Below are 15,643 nucleotides of genomic sequence, written 5' to 3'. Positions count from 1 at the left end.
CGTATATCTTTTATCATATTTCTCGTCTGATCCGTTTTGTTTTCCAGGCAAGAAGCTTGCCGCACCCTTCTCCATATTCATGATGAGCCAATTTGCTGGCATCCCATTTCTTTTTTATTATAGCTTCTAAATGATTATTCAATTTACACTTGACTGATTTTATGCTATTTAAGATGTTCTCATTTTCTTCGTCCATTTCAAGATTTTCATATAGTTTCTGTAGCTGCATTTCTAACTTTTCTGCTTCCTCTTTTTGCTTCTTAGAATGGATTTGATTTATGCTTAATAGTATCCCCCTCAAAAAAGCGTTATATGTATCCAAAACTGATTGAATTGTTGCAGAATCTAAGTTATTTTCAAAAAATTCTTTAGTATCTTTTTTTAGTTTTTGAATAATAGATTGTTCCAACAATAATGTTCTATTAATAGTGCACCTTCGGGATGATTGAGTCTTACATATAGCTGCTTTTATAATAACTGCGGAATGATCTGACATATGTTGGGGGGCATGAGCTACTAGGACCGTATTGCGACAAAGTGTTGTACTTATTAAAAAAAAGTCAATCCTTGATCTATGGCCGCATTTTTTGTTATGAAAAGTGAACTTACTGCCTTTCGTTTTAGATTTAGCCAGCATCTCACTCCATATATCTATTAACTTTATATCCACCATTAACTGTCTTAAGGCTCTTCTCATTTTTACTGTGTTAGATACAGCTCTGGAAGAAGTCTAATCTCTACCTGGATTTAAAACCAAGTTAAAATCTCCTCCTAAGATTATATCGTTGTCGACTTCTAATAAATGGGGTACGCCCATTTACCTGCTGGATCCACAATACCTTCTTTCAGCACCGCTGATGCTGATTTTTTGATTAATATTGCGGAGCCTTTAGAAGTGTAGGGTTGGTTTGTGCATATGCAGTGTTCAATCCACCTATGCTGCTTTATAATTAGCTCCCATTCTTCCCTCAATAGGTGAGATTCTTGTATAAGAAAGACCTTACACTCGGACAATCTTAAAAGTTCCAATATCTTGTTTCTCCTTCTGAGTACCCTCAATCCGTTTACATTCCACGTCATTATTTCTAAATCAAATTTCCTCATCTTCGACATCACTCTATATTACATTTTTAAGTGTTTTAAGTGTTTTGTTTAGGATAGAGATAAACTAAATGATTTTTTGGAGTTTGCAACTTCAACTGAGGACATTTTTTTTTCATTTTTTCCCATATGCTCCCCACCCTGTGCAAGTTAAAAATAAACATTATTTCCAATTTATAGGTGGGCTCCATCCCCCACCCCATTGGGAAACCTCCCTTTCAACTACTAGAGGAATTCCTCTAAATTTCAGGCTCAGTCTCGGCTCAAGACATACAAGTAATTATTTTATTTCGCTGAGGAGCTCTTAATTCGATTTATAAAGGCATTTGCTTCTTCGGGGTCTATAAAAATGTACATCTTGTTATCCCACATAACCTTCAACGATGCTGGGAACCGTAAAGACGCTGTAGCACCCATGGTTTTCAGTTCCTGCATTAATTTCCCCAGCTCCCATTGTTTTTCCTGGGTAAAGTGGGATATATCCGATCTAATTCGAAGGGACCAATCAGATCTCTTGTATTCTCCTTTAAGGTATATGATTTAAAATTAACCAGGATCTTTCTGGGATTTTTCTTCCCGTTTTTTTTAAAGCAAGGGTCTCTATGGACTCTTTGTATGTCTTCCTCCAAGATATTTTTATCTAAATCGGGGTGAATATCGCATAAAATATTGATAACAAATGATTTTATATCGCTACCTTCTACCTCTTCCGGGACATTTAAGAGGCGAATGTTGTTCCTTCTTGCGGCGTTTTCTAAAACTTATAGTTTTTCTTTTAGAACTCTATCTTCTCCTCTTAATGCTTGTATCTCATAAGTGTTTTTCTCAACTTGTTTCGTTAGATTTTCCACTACTCCCTCCACAGCTCCCACCCTATCAGAGATTGCATTCAATTTAATTTCAAAATTCTCACAGAATGCTTGTATTTTTAATTGATTGTTTTCTGAAACCGCAAATTTTTCTCTGATTTCCGTGAGTAAAGTTGTTAATAGACCTTTTGTAAGGGAGGGCACCCCTTTAACATTTACTGCATCTGTACCATTTATAGAGTTTAAATCGTCTGGGGGGATTCTCTCCTCTCCCCCAAGATTAAGGTGTTCCTGTATGGGCGACATGGAAGCACTATTCTCCAGCTCTAAAAGCTCAAACCTGTTTTCATGTACCAATGGCTCCATTCTTTCCTTATTATTTTTATTATTTTTTGGGGGGATCTGTACGGTGCAGCCTTCAGTTGTAAGTAATTTAGCTTCTCCTTTTTTTGAAGCTATATCAGTCTCTGGTTGGTCATTTTTACCTCCGACAACGAGTTGCGCAGTCTGAGCTTTAAAAAAGGATCTTAGTGAGGGGGTAACTCTAATTACTTTTGCTTTGCCCGGATTTTTCCTTTCTTTCTTGTCAGCCGTGATGGTATTTAGGGCTTTTACTTTCTTGGTAGCGCTATCTATTTTGGCGCTTTGTTTTTTACCTATTGTAGCCGTGGTCATGGGAGCTATGGGAGCTATGGGTTCTAATTCAGGGGAAGCTCTCTTCCTCCCCCAAATCTCTCTACTTCTGAGGGTATACCTGTTAGGTTTACTTTTGTTGTTATCTAGCTGTGGGCTCTGATTTACTTGAACCCCCGTTTCCCTTTCAAAATGGAGTTTGGGCTCCCAGTCTCCCCCCCTTCTCCTTACCGGAGTCATTGAAGTTCGCCATATATTGAATTCAGCCTCCTTCTGTCCTTTTTTGCCCCCCGGCATTTTTGTGTCTGAGAAATCCTGCGAGTGATCGAGTCCAGCGTTGCTCCCCCGGTGCAAGAGGCTAGCGGGCTCTGAAAACAGCCTCGCCGATCTAAGCCCAACTCTCGCTGTGACCCCTCTCCTCACCGCGAGTCCGGCGGCGGCTTCATACCATCGCCCTCCACGAGCCTCCTGCTCCCCCCCCACCGCCGCTGCCTAGTATCAGGCGCTAAGCGCCATACATTAGAGCCGAAGGAAAGAAAAAACGCCACCTAACTGCGTCGAAGCTTTTTTCTCTGCAGCCTCCAAAACGCCCTCACTCCTGTGCGGCGTAGTGCTGCAACTCCAAATCTAAACGACTTCACCCGCTCATGGGCCCCTAAAGATTACTAAAGTGTTGAAAGATGCCCATTTTGAATAATACTTCGCTACCTTCCCGTTTTTTTTTTAGTCGTTCTAGCCTCCTTCAGCGATTTCGCATGTTGCCGAGAGACGCGAGCCTGCGACTGCCTCTAACCAGCTGCCGCCATTTTCCCCTCCAGGTGCCTCTTGTGTCTCCCTCTCAGCAGTCTGTGGCGCAGCTTTGCCTGGGGATACAGAATATCCATTTATTGACTTGCCTAACAGCATTTGTGTTACATTAAATTACATGTGTTACTATTCACAATAACAGTCCTCCGATTGCTTATTGACTGATGTTTGGGCCCTGCACTCATGTTTATTTAACTCACTGATATCCTATATGGGTTTCAGGACTACATCTCCCATGATGCATTGCTGGTTGTTTACAAAATATGGACTGGAGTTAAATTCTGACTTACTCATGGGGGATTGGGAATTGGGGGGGGCAGACCATGCTGTGCATGCATCTTACCTTGTCTGTTGTTGTCTCTGACTGAGCTGTCCACATGTCCTATCCCACTGATGGTCTCAGGCTGGAGGGTGGACTCCAACAATTCATCCAGGGGTGTGCTTGCAGGCGCTGTGGATGGTCCGCCACCTGTCTTCTTGGCTTGTTTGAGCCTGTCAGCCACCCCCTCCTTTGCATGTGAGTGCAGATCATACCAGTACTTCCTCAGCTCGTCGATGGAGTGCTGGGTGACACCAGTGGCACTAATTTTGCCTTGGACCTCAAGCCAGATCTTCTTTTTCTGGGATTTTGGAACATGCCAAAAAGTTGGTTGTGAGTCTTCACAACCTCTTCAATTAACACCTCCAACTCCTTTTCGCTAAATTTCTGCTTCCTCTTCCTCTCTGCAGGCTCCTTTCCCTTCTCCTGTGTCTCCATCCTGGTATTTTGTGTCTGCCTGGTAACTCCTGTGCAGCTCCTGGGTGTGTGCTCCTGCTCTCTGCCTCTCCCACAGCATGGGTGTAGCCACTTCCTGTGTGTGATGTTATCAGGGTGCACCTGAATGGCAGATTTGCTAATTTGCAATTTTTTTAATTTGACGATTTCGCTAATTCAGGGGTTTGCGATTTTTACCAACTCGCAGACATTTTGCAATTTTTTTTCTACATTGCGGTTTGCGATTTCTTAATAGCGATTCGGTAAAAATCGCTATTAAGAATTCGCAAATTTGTTTTTACCTACATCTGGCCCTAGGTCTTTAATTTTAAGGCACTTTGGTAACATTATTAAGAAAGTATATTTGGATAAAATATAATTTTAAAGAATTTGCTTGGTGACAACATTTTTACTTTAGGGAATACATAATTGGTTGTGTAGTTGTTTCTAGTATTTTGTAGTGACTAATAGTGAAAATTATTAGAAAAATGTCGGAAGGAAATGCCAATAGACTAGCTGGTTTGGGCTTGTAGGGAAAGATTGGCAATATGTTAAATAAATTTGCTTCTGACTTGGATAATAAAATGGAGAAGAAATTTGAGGATTTCTTGAAAATGAAGGTAATTCGACCAGAAGAGCATTTTTGGTCTGCTGGAGAAGGACTAGATCCTGTTTTAAAAAAGGGACGAAAAGTTAGTAGGAAAAGAAAGAATTTAGATGCAGATGATATTAGGTGCAAGAAAGCAAAGTCAACATATGTTGATGTGGGTTTTCGTAAGCGTACAAAACATGGAAGTGTCGAGGACACACATGGAGACCTTGGTAGAGGTTAGATGACTTCAGGTAGTAGAAAACATACTACTATTTTGTGTGATGAGTCATCAGGAAGTGCAAAGATTGAGCTGAGTTGCTCTTCTGATTTTGATTGGAAAAATAAAAGACAGTTGACGTCAAATCAGGTGATAATGAGGAGGGCCTTGGTGGGGTATTGGACCCTCTTGGGCAGTCAATGTTTGACCCAATGATGTTGAAACATCCTTTGTCTCCTGAATGGAGTCTTGCTCCTCATGTTGCTGAATATGTTGAGTTGCGGTTGAGGAAGCAGATTCCTAAGTATGCGAGAATGGGGCTTCGTTCTGAATGTCCTCACCCAAATCTAGCCAAAAACATTGTCATGACTCCTGACCTTGACGCAAAAATAATAGCGTTCATTGCAAAAGGAGGAAGAGATCCTTAAAAAGGTTTGGACAAAGGTCTAAGAATGTGCCAAGATTGACTCTTGGACTTAACTGGCCCGCTCACAAAGATTTTTGATATGGCCAAAGACGCTTATGTAGGTAAGAAAGAGTTGGATGTAGAGGAATTAAGAGAATGGATTCAGAGTGCGGTCTGTTTGCTGGGGAATGCAAACACTGCCATTTCTGTGGAAAGAAGGAAGAGTATCCTCCTTAAGATAGACCCTAAATTAGCTGAACTAGCTAATAATAAAGGTGGCTGGGAAGCCAATGGTATGTTGTTCAGAGAGACTTTCATAAAATAAATGTCCAAATATGTTGGGGCATTTAGCTCTCTTCAAAAATCTCAAAGAGATAAAAAAAGGTTTTTGACCGTCGTGTTTTTGATGGGGCCGGCGAAGTAGGGGTCGATTCCCAGGCCATGGACAAGGTAGTACAAGGACCTAATTTTCAAGGGGGTTCAGACCCTACAACTACCAGTTACAATCTGGTTATCAACCCGGGAACAAAGACAAAGAGGAAGTTCAAGAGGGAATAGGAGAACAAGAGGATCAGGTAAGACAAGGCCATATTGTTACCCATGTAAAGTTGGGCTGCAGACTTGCCCAATTTGATCAGAATTGGTGTGTGATAACAGGGGACCCATGGGTTCTTCAGACAATTTTGGGATATCACATAGATTTTGTGGAGGAACCAGTACAGAAACTTTGTCCACCTATGATAAGATTTGATTCACAACTGAAAAAAATTGTAGAAACAGAGGTCATGGAATTGGAAAAGAATGGAGCAATTGTGGAAGAATTTTATGTTTGTTTGGGATTTATAAGCAATATTTTTCTGGTGGAAAAGAAAGGGAAAAGTATGACCTGTCATAAATTTGAGGCAATTAAACAATTGGGTGGAATACCATCATTTTAGGATGGATGGAATGCATATGCTGAGGGATGTTTTGAAGACGGAAGATTGGTTGACACGTCTAGATTTAAAGGACGCTTAGTTAACAATTCTTATTTGGATAGAACATCAAAGATTTCTAAGGTTCAGATGGGGAGGAAAGTTATGGAAGTTTGGCTGTCTCCCCTTCGGGGTATCCTTGGCCCATGGTGTTTCACTAAAATGCTTCAACCAGTTGTGGCATTCTTGAGAGAGAGAGGAATTTGTGTGATTATTTATTTGGACGACATATTAATTATGGATCAGGAGAAATTGAGAGTGGAAGATCACACAAGGTTGGCAATAGAACTATTGGAGAGTCTTGGGTTTGTAGTGAACATGGAGAAGTCATGCTTAATTCCAAGACAGGAGACACAGTTCTTGGGGTTTTTGATAAACACTATTCAAGGTCAGTTGAGATTGCCTATGGAAAAAATAAAGAGGATAAGAAGGAAATTCGAAGAGTATTGTCTTTAGATACGATTTCTTTGAGAATGTTGGCAAGAATTATAGGTTTGTTGTCCTCAACTATTCAAGCTATTTTTTCAGGACCTTTGAATTATCGTGCACTTCAAAGGTTGAAGAGCAGTCACTTAAGGCGTGGTATGAGGTATTCAGAGGAGATTACACTTTCAGAGGAAGCAAAGTTAGAGCTTCATTGGTGGCTAAGAAATATGGATACTTGGAATGGGAAAGCATTTTTCGCAGTAAATCACGAATTGATTATAGAACCAGATGCGAGTTTAATTTGCTGGGGTGCTCGTTGTGGTGCGACATCGACAGGAGGAATTTGGACTGTGGAAGAAAGGAAAATGTATATAAATTGCCTGGAATTGCTCGTGGGGTCTTTTGCGAGAAAGAGCTTTACAAAGGACAAGGCAAGGTGTTCAGTCCTGTTGAGAATGGACAATGTCTCAGCGGGGAGATATGTGAACAAATTAGGGGGCCCAAGATCAAAAGATCTAGCAGATCTAGCGAGAGTTTTTTGGGATTATGGTTTGAGTCAGAATATCCTGGTTCAGGCGGAACATATTCCAGGTCTGAAGAATGTAGAAGCAGATTGGTGCTCGAGGAATTACAAGGATTCCAGCGACTGGAGTTTCCACAAGTCAGTGTTTTTGAGGTTGATGGACATTTGGGGTCCTTGTTTTGTGGATCTGTTTGCGAACAGGAGGAATACTCAGTTGGTGAAATTTTTCAGTTGGCGTCTGGATCCGGATTCAGCCGGGATAGATGCTTTCAGACAGGATTGGAGGGGTCTTCGCCCTTATGCCTTTCCTCCTTTTGTCATGATAACACGAGTGACATTGTTGGTACGCAAATGGAAGGAAACGCTAGTATTGATAACTCCAATTTGGAAGTCTCAAGTCTGGTACCCCATCCTTCTAGAAATGTCAATAGACTTTCCAATTTTACTTCCATCGTTTCAAGACCTTCTGATGGGTCCGTTGGGGGAGCATCACAAATTGGTGTTATCGGATCAGTTGAGACTGGTGGCATGGAGAATTTCAGGCGAGTCTGGGAAGTGCCTGGACTTTTGGATGAGGCTTCCAACCTTATATGAGTAATCCTGGGCTCCAGGAACCAGGAAAATGTATAGATTGGCATGGGAGAAATGGCTACACTGGTGTGTCGAGTGGGATTTTGATCCCGTTTCAGTCGATGTAGTCAAAATAGTTAATTTATCTAGCAACTTTGTTTGGTTCAGGTTTAGCTTACCTAACAATAAATTTGCATAGATCAGCCATTGCTACTGGTCATGAACTGGTTAATGGAGTATCTGTGAGACAGAATGTACTGGTGAAAAGATTGATGAGAAGGGTGAGAGTTTCTAAACCTCCTGTGGACAGATATTCCTCAGTGTGGGATGTCTCAAAAGTGTTATCGTATTTGGAAAATTAAGGAAACAACAGTGGGTTGAATTTGAGGATTTTAAGTGGAAAACTGACAATGTTGTTGAGTTTGTTGTCTTTTAGAAGGGTCTCAGATGTGAAAGCTTTGAATGTCTGTACTAGGATTTTTCATCCAGAAGGTTTTTATCTGTGCAGAAAAACAAAAACAAATTCAGAAACAATTTTCTATCCTTATTTTGATGAGCATGAATGTTTATATGTTGTGCGTTGTTTGAAGGAATATGAGAGGAGAACTTCTGGTATTCGTTCTTCTAATGAGAAGCAGCTTTTATTATCCTATAGGAAACCACACAGGGCTGTGTCTAGTCCAGCTCTAGCAATATGGGTGCAAGAAGTGATGAAGAGAGCTGGAGTTGATGTGAGCAGGTTTGGTGCGCATTCGGTGAGAGGTGCCTCTGCTTCTAATGCTTTTATGCTGGGTAGTGCTTTGTATGCTATTTTTAGATGTGCTGATTGGTCAAATGACTGTTTTTCGGAAGTTTTATTTTAAACCTGTGATTAATGCAGCTTCTTGTTTGTAGAGAAGCTTTGAACCTGCAATAATCTTAGCCTCCGGTCTTGTCATAAAATGTAGATTTTCATCAGCTTTGATGGACAGAAAATCTGGATTTTATTAAAGACACAGAGGCTAATATTATCCCACCCTTTTTTCCCTTCCCTTGTTTGGTTATTGTTGTTTGTTATTTTGCAGGTCGTGGTCAACAGTGAGACAGGGAAATGGTGTGGATAATTATCATCTGGATTATCAGCTGTTGTTATAAAGACTTTTGTTTCTGTTATATTGCAGTGCACAAAAAAGAAGGAAGATGGATGGAGGTTTTGGCGCTTTGTTACATTCTTAGAACTTTAGTTATGTTCTATGTTCTTTAAAGGTGCTGCTGTTGGTGGCGAAATAAAGGAAGATTGCAATAATATTAGCCTCCGTGTCTTTAACAAAATCCAGATTTTCTGTCCATCAAAGGTGATGAAAATCTACATTTTCCATATTGGTAAATTTAGGGGACCTCTAACTGAAACACATTGGGTTTTCCGCCAGTGCAAAATCTCCCACTTTGGGGCCTGGTCATACATGATTTTCACAAATATCCATGGGTTGGAGCTCTGTGAAGCCTACGAAAAAACATCCTTTTGGAAATTGTGATTTATAAGCTTACAACTTATAAATTTACCCTATTCCTTGTAGTAGGGCCCCCATTAAAGCATAATAAATTGTATTGTAACTCCACTGACTCTAACATAAACTTTTCCCTTGAGGATAGTCTTCTTTCTTTGCTGCGTCCTACTCCTTCTCTCTCTCTTTTTTTTATTTTTTTTTTAGAGTTTTATATAGCGCAAACTTGACCTGAGACATCGGGTACCAGAGCACTTTACATGAGCACCAGTTTTGTTACAGATGGACACATTCATTTTTGTTAGGCTTGGGGAGATGAAGTGATTTGCTCAGAATCAAAGGATATTGATCGTTGTTGCCGAGACTCACACCCGGTTCCCCAGCTTCGAGGTCGACTGCTCTAGCCATGAGGCTACATCTTCCAGCTTGTATCAACGCTAGCATCAGAACACCAGTGTGATAACTTTATCTCATCCTTTTTTCTCACTTTTCTATATGCCTCTGTCACCCCCAACTTTATTCTCCTCTCCCGATTTATTTTTTCTTAAAACATTTGATCATAATTCAAACTCTATCTCCGAAAGGGAATGAAAAGATGCATTCCAGTAAGCTGCCTCCTTATAGATGTACATTGTGAGAAATTAGGTTATTGGTTTAAGGGGTGAAACACTCTTATGAAAAAACCCACAATTCCTTTGAGGGTAAATCACAAAAGGTTACTAAAATAACCTGTGCTTAACCCTCTGGTAGCTTTGCACACAAGCAGTCATGCCTATCTTAAAGTCACTATGTAAAGTATTTATGCAGTGAGAAAACAGTAATAAAGTGACAAGACAACACTAAAAAAATCCCACACCAATTTAGAAAAATAGAAGACAAATTAATAAATAAAGTGACACCAAACTGGCAAAAATCCAATCAGTAGAACCGGAGATATGCAATTTCAAAGATGTAGGTGATATAGAGCCTAAAAGCCCAAAGTGTCCCTCATCGTTATCTGATCATGCAAGACTGGAAGAAATTCACTAGTTTAGGCCGACCATGATGGAGCACAGGCCAGATACAAGTTAGTCTTTCTGAAAGGGTTACCTTCTCAAAGTCTGGTGTGAAGAGTCCAGTTCGAGGTGGAGGAGGCTCCAAGGAGCCAGTGAGCTCTGTGGATGGTCGCTGCTGCAGCGTGAAGAGCAGGCCGGGCATCACAGACAATCATCACTATAGCCCAAAGATCCTGTCAGGTGTCATGGATTGTCATTTGTGGAGCTTTGCATTGGTGGTCACTGCTAGTTGTCCATGCTGTAGTGCGAAATGCAGAGCTTGTGTTGCAGGTCATCGTTGGTAGTTGCTGTAGTACGAAGAGTCAGGTTCACCGGTGCTTTGTATTGGTGGTCGGCAAAGGATGGCAAATTCTCGAAGCAAAAGGGTGCGTTGGCGGTCAGAATGAGCCCAAAACTTTAGGCTTTCTTCCTTGTGTTCAGAAGAGGGCCCTCTGATGCCAACAAAAGTGCCAAGGTCCTAGGGAGGGGCCTCTTGGGGATCAGGGGCCCACTCATGCAAAGGCCAGCAGACCATAGGCAGGTCCAGGCAAGTCCAGTTGCAGCAGGTCAGCTGGGAAATTGCAGGGAGAACTCTGACACGTGTTATGTCCCCGTAGCTCTGAACAGAAGCTCAGTCAGCTGACCATTGGAGTCATTTCAGGTAAACTGGGATGAAAGGAGCAGTCTTCTTTGTCAGACAGCAGGGCAAGTCTCAGGCAGCACGGCAGTCCTTCTCCTGTAGTATCTGCAGCTCCAGGACCATACTAATGAATGGTTCAAGAGGTCCAATATTTACACCTAGTGCCAGCTTTTTAAGTGGGAGGAAACACCTATACCACCCCTACATCTGGTTCTAGAAACTTCTTTTAATCCCCTTACCAGGCTCTGAGTTGTCTGGGGTCTCGATAGGCTGGTGTCAAGTCTCTTTGTGTGTGTGTGTGCTGGGGCAGCCCTTTGAAATGTAACAGAAGCAGGGAAGAGCTCCACCCTCATCCATCTTGGCATGATGGCCCACCCTGCCAACATCTAGTGCCACTTTGTGTCACTGTCTGGAAGGAATACACAAATTCCAACTGTCAACTACGCCTAGTCATGTGACCCAGGACCCAGGCAGCAGGCAGCAAATGATTAGGCGAAGAAAATGCCAACTTCCTCAATTTACCAATAACAAGACTGGGTTTTGGCTGATGGCAGTAAAGCTAAGCCAAGCATAATAAGTAACAACAGAATGCTAATACTGCAAATAACTTCGTTATTCTCAATCAATTAAGAGAAGGAATTTTGAACCAAACAAAATAAATCTTAGACAAAATACTTTGTCAAATGAATAAATCAATTCTTTAATTAAATTTTAGTTTAGTTGACCTTCCACTATTTTAATTAGTCAGAGAATTCAAGAAAACACTTAAGAAACAATACTGTGCTAAAATTAGCAAACCACCACAATCAATCATTCATCGCACTTCAACTCATTTATTCTCATTCAAACATTCATTCATTCAAGAACATACAAGAGATTGATTCATCAAATATTTTCAAGAAGAATCATTCTATAAAAACTACAGAAGAAAAGACTAAACAATATTTCTCTAATATCCAACACGATTGATTAGATTTGAGTTCTTGTGGCAACAATAAGGTCTACGCGTTTCGAGTCCCAATAAATACTAGGACTCTCATCAGGACTTATAGACAAATGTTAATTGACACCTAGGCAGGGTCCTCCCTTGTCCCCCTAACCAATTAGTTTCCTATCCTAGTGGGAGTGCAGCTGTCCCCACAAGAGGTTTAGAATTACCTCAGACGATGGGTTGCTTATTTCCCTCTCCTAACAGTCACAATTCTTTTTCAATGTTTTTTTGCCTCGCTGCGTATGTTATATTATATGGTAGGGTTGGTTTGTAGAGTTATCATACAAAGATACTTCTTGGTTTTGGAAGACAGCTATAAAACCAGTGTCTGAGAAATAAAGCCTGGAAGATAATTATTAAAAATCTGTGTTTTCAGTTAGTGTCTAAAACAGTAGGTTTCTTTCTGCTTGCAAACCAAACTCAAAGAAGAGAGTTCCTCAGTTTGGCTGCATCTGTACAAACAGCATGGTCTCCATAAGTGTCTGTTCTGGTTTTAGCGCTGACAAGCATCAATTGGTTGAGGGAGCATGGCTGTTGACAGAAGTAGCATTTATTGGCCAGAAAATATTGAATTCTGAGGTGTATCTTGGTTTTCTTTAAATGATTTATTTTTAAAATAAAAATGTCATGGCATAAACAATATTTGGAGAGTAAAACATAGTTGGTGCCATTAACAGTACAATTATTTGAAATCATTTGTAGTGTAGAAAGGCTTATACAGCTGCAGTTGTGTAAGCTTCATTATGATTTTTTTTCTTTTTTTAAAACTCCCCTAAGTGTCAATCCACATAGCTATTGACCTAACACACATGACTGACAGTAGTGACAATCATTCAAAAGAAAATCTGTTTTCTGTATCCTTCTATATTTAAACATAAATACAGACTGAAAACAATATTTTTTCTTTCTGCATGAATCTGTAAAAAAAAACAAATCAGTTGAAGAATTAGTAAAAACAGAGAACTGGGAGCCTTAATCATGACCAGCTTGAAGTTTTGCTTCGCGTGAGTCAAGATCCTTGCCCACACCTAACCATGATAATTAATTCCATGCACATGCCATGTTAATATTATGTCAAAGCCATTTTAATTGCACATGTATGCGGAATGTTCGGCAATGAAAGTGGCAGAGCACAATGTAGCCTGTCATCGCAGATATCGAATGTTCATGTTCTTTTCATCGAGAAAATACAACAGTGCCTTGTAGCATGAAAAATAGCCTTGCTAAAGTTCACAAAGTACTCAAATCCCACAATAAATAACACATAAAACCACAAATCATTAATTGAAAAGACACATCAGGTACATTCGCATGCACAAAATGGTGTATGAATAATTTGACTGGTTTGCACATGCCTAGCTAGAAATCCTTTTTTTTTCTTTTTTTAAATATCCATCGTGAATCGTCAGACCCACTGTCAAAGCTCAGATCTGGGTTGTGAACTCGAGCTCAAAACTTATTTAATAAGACTGCTAGTTTATTAGGTAGTGCCAGGTTATTTCAGACGATTTAAAACCTGCAAGTGGTTACTTTGTACGAGATCCTTTCCAAATTATTTGGAGCAGACCAAGACACCGGAGAAAGGACCCTGGTCCTAGATAGCCCGCAGTCAGTGCGCCATTTGAAAGGGGGTCCCTTGGACACCTTTATGCTTTTCCATGCCAGTGAGTGCAGCCACTCACTGCGCTCACCTGCATGGGAGTCTTTGTCTCCCTGAAAGTGCAGGCTGGTTTCACCCAGACTTTGAAAGGCTGCTTCAGCTTGGTGGTCCATCTTTCACTAACAGGCAGCAAGAGTAAGCGGCTAACCTGGGGGCAGCGCATTATCACATTTGCAATGCAATAGGTCTCGCATTTACGCGAGTTTGAGCTATTGACATTGCAAATAACAATGCCTTTTATTTATTTGAATTTTTTTAAATATAAATAAAAGGCATTGTCATTTACAATGCCAATAGCTTAAACTTGCATTAATAAGAGGCCTATTGCATTGCAAATGCTTGTTTTGTTAATGTGGCGCGGCTACGGGCTGAATGTGGGACTTAGTGAAAGTATTCCTGTTAATTGCAGCACCGTCATGCACTGCAATTAATTAGAATGTACTTTTATTTTTCTTTAAATACAAACATTACACTTTAGTTGCCTTAAGAAAGCCTGCAAAAATAAACAGCATTACTCATTTTGTGCCGAGTCGGACCCTATCAAACCATTTTCCGAGCAGTATAACCACTATAGGCACTCAGGAGCAAAGAATTTTGAGAAACAATGTTTGGTTGGACATGAATCTGCTGATATGCAATCTCTTCCGTCAACCAATGTACCTTTTGCCATGGACATCACATTGAGCAGCAAAACTGTACATGTCATAGAACAACAGATTTTATTTACGCCAGGAGAGCTGCCAACAGTGCGGAGTGTGCAGCACAGCTCCAAGAGGCGCGGGAAACAACACTTCTGAGAAATTCAAGTTGACTACGTCTGTAGAAACTCTGGCTGCACCCGGGCCACTTTCCTGAACTCCTTCATGTGCATCTGCGGGCACTGCATCTCACACCAGCTGATGGGCACCATCTGCACTCCTGCTTCACTGTGGGCAACCACCACCCCAGCTCGTTCTCAGCGGTTGTCAACAGATAGTTGGACTGTGCATCACCAAGAGAAATAACTTTTGCTAGGACGATGTCACCAGGTCGGAAACTTTTGTACACTTTAACCTTGTCTTTTTCAGTGGCTCGAATGTCTTCTTTGCGTATTGTTCCTCTGAATGTATTCTTCAATGGAGTGGATGCAATGTAGAGGATCTGAACTTTGGCAAAGCGGGAATTAATGCTGCACACCTTACAAGTGACAGTTGCACCCACATCAGGTAGGAGCTGGGACTGCGCATCTCTCACCACAGAAACCATAGGCAACATTCCATTATCACTTTTCTTCATCACATACCCTGAGAGGGAGGCATAAATATACCCATGACTGCTGTATGTCCCACTGCCAGGGTAAATGTCTTCAAGACTGCACAACCGTTCTCCAGGTATACAGTACCGTGCAGGAGCCATGACCACAAACCGCTCTGCTGGTCCCAAACACTCTAGCGCAGGGACGCATGCTCTAACGAGCGTGAACCAACGTGATTGGCTCTGTCACACAACCATTTGTCATGCACTGCAATTAAGAGGAATATTTTCACAAGAGCTTAAAATCAGCCCGCAGCAGCGCTCCACTAACAAAACAACATGCATGCGCTCAGCTTCCTGGGAACACTGGTCCTTATTATAGAGTACAAAAGTGTTCCCAGGGCCTGTACATTAAATGCAACTGGGAGACTGCAGTACCTATTCTGGCATCCACTACAGTGACAGTGTAAACATGACTGCCTGCAAGCCGGTCATGGATAGCCTGGTTGTTCATGTTTAAACTACAAACTTGACCTGTCAAGCAAACCCCTTTTTGACAGTCTAAACATTTATGTTAAATATTAATAAGTCACCCCTAAGTAGACCTTACTGCCCATGAGGCAGGGTGCATGGTAATTAAAAGTAGGGCATGTCAACATTTAATGTTAAATATATCCTTAGAGTGAAAAGGTCATAAAAACTATTTTTACAGTAGCAGGTTAGGCTGCTTCATAAGAAAGCACTGGGATGCAATATAAATTGCAATAATATTATCTCTGACTAGAAGCA

At 41.0% G+C, this 15,643-nt stretch overlaps 1 pseudogene; it reads right to left on the bottom strand.

Annotated features, from left to right (window-relative positions):
• Positions 1-14,432: 14,432 nt before the first annotated feature.
• LOC146797565 (exosome complex component CSL4 pseudogene) lies at positions 14,433-15,108 on the bottom strand (annotated as a pseudogene).
• Positions 15,109-15,643: the final 535 nt, after the last annotated feature.

The sequence above is a fragment of the Triturus cristatus genome, chromosome 9 (assembly GCF_964204655.1).
Source record: "Triturus cristatus chromosome 9, aTriCri1.1, whole genome shotgun sequence".
Classification (NCBI taxonomy): Eukaryota; Metazoa; Chordata; class Amphibia; order Caudata; family Salamandridae; genus Triturus; species Triturus cristatus.
Note: the sequence above shows the minus strand (reverse complement) of the source record. Positions and strands in the feature narration are given on the sequence as shown.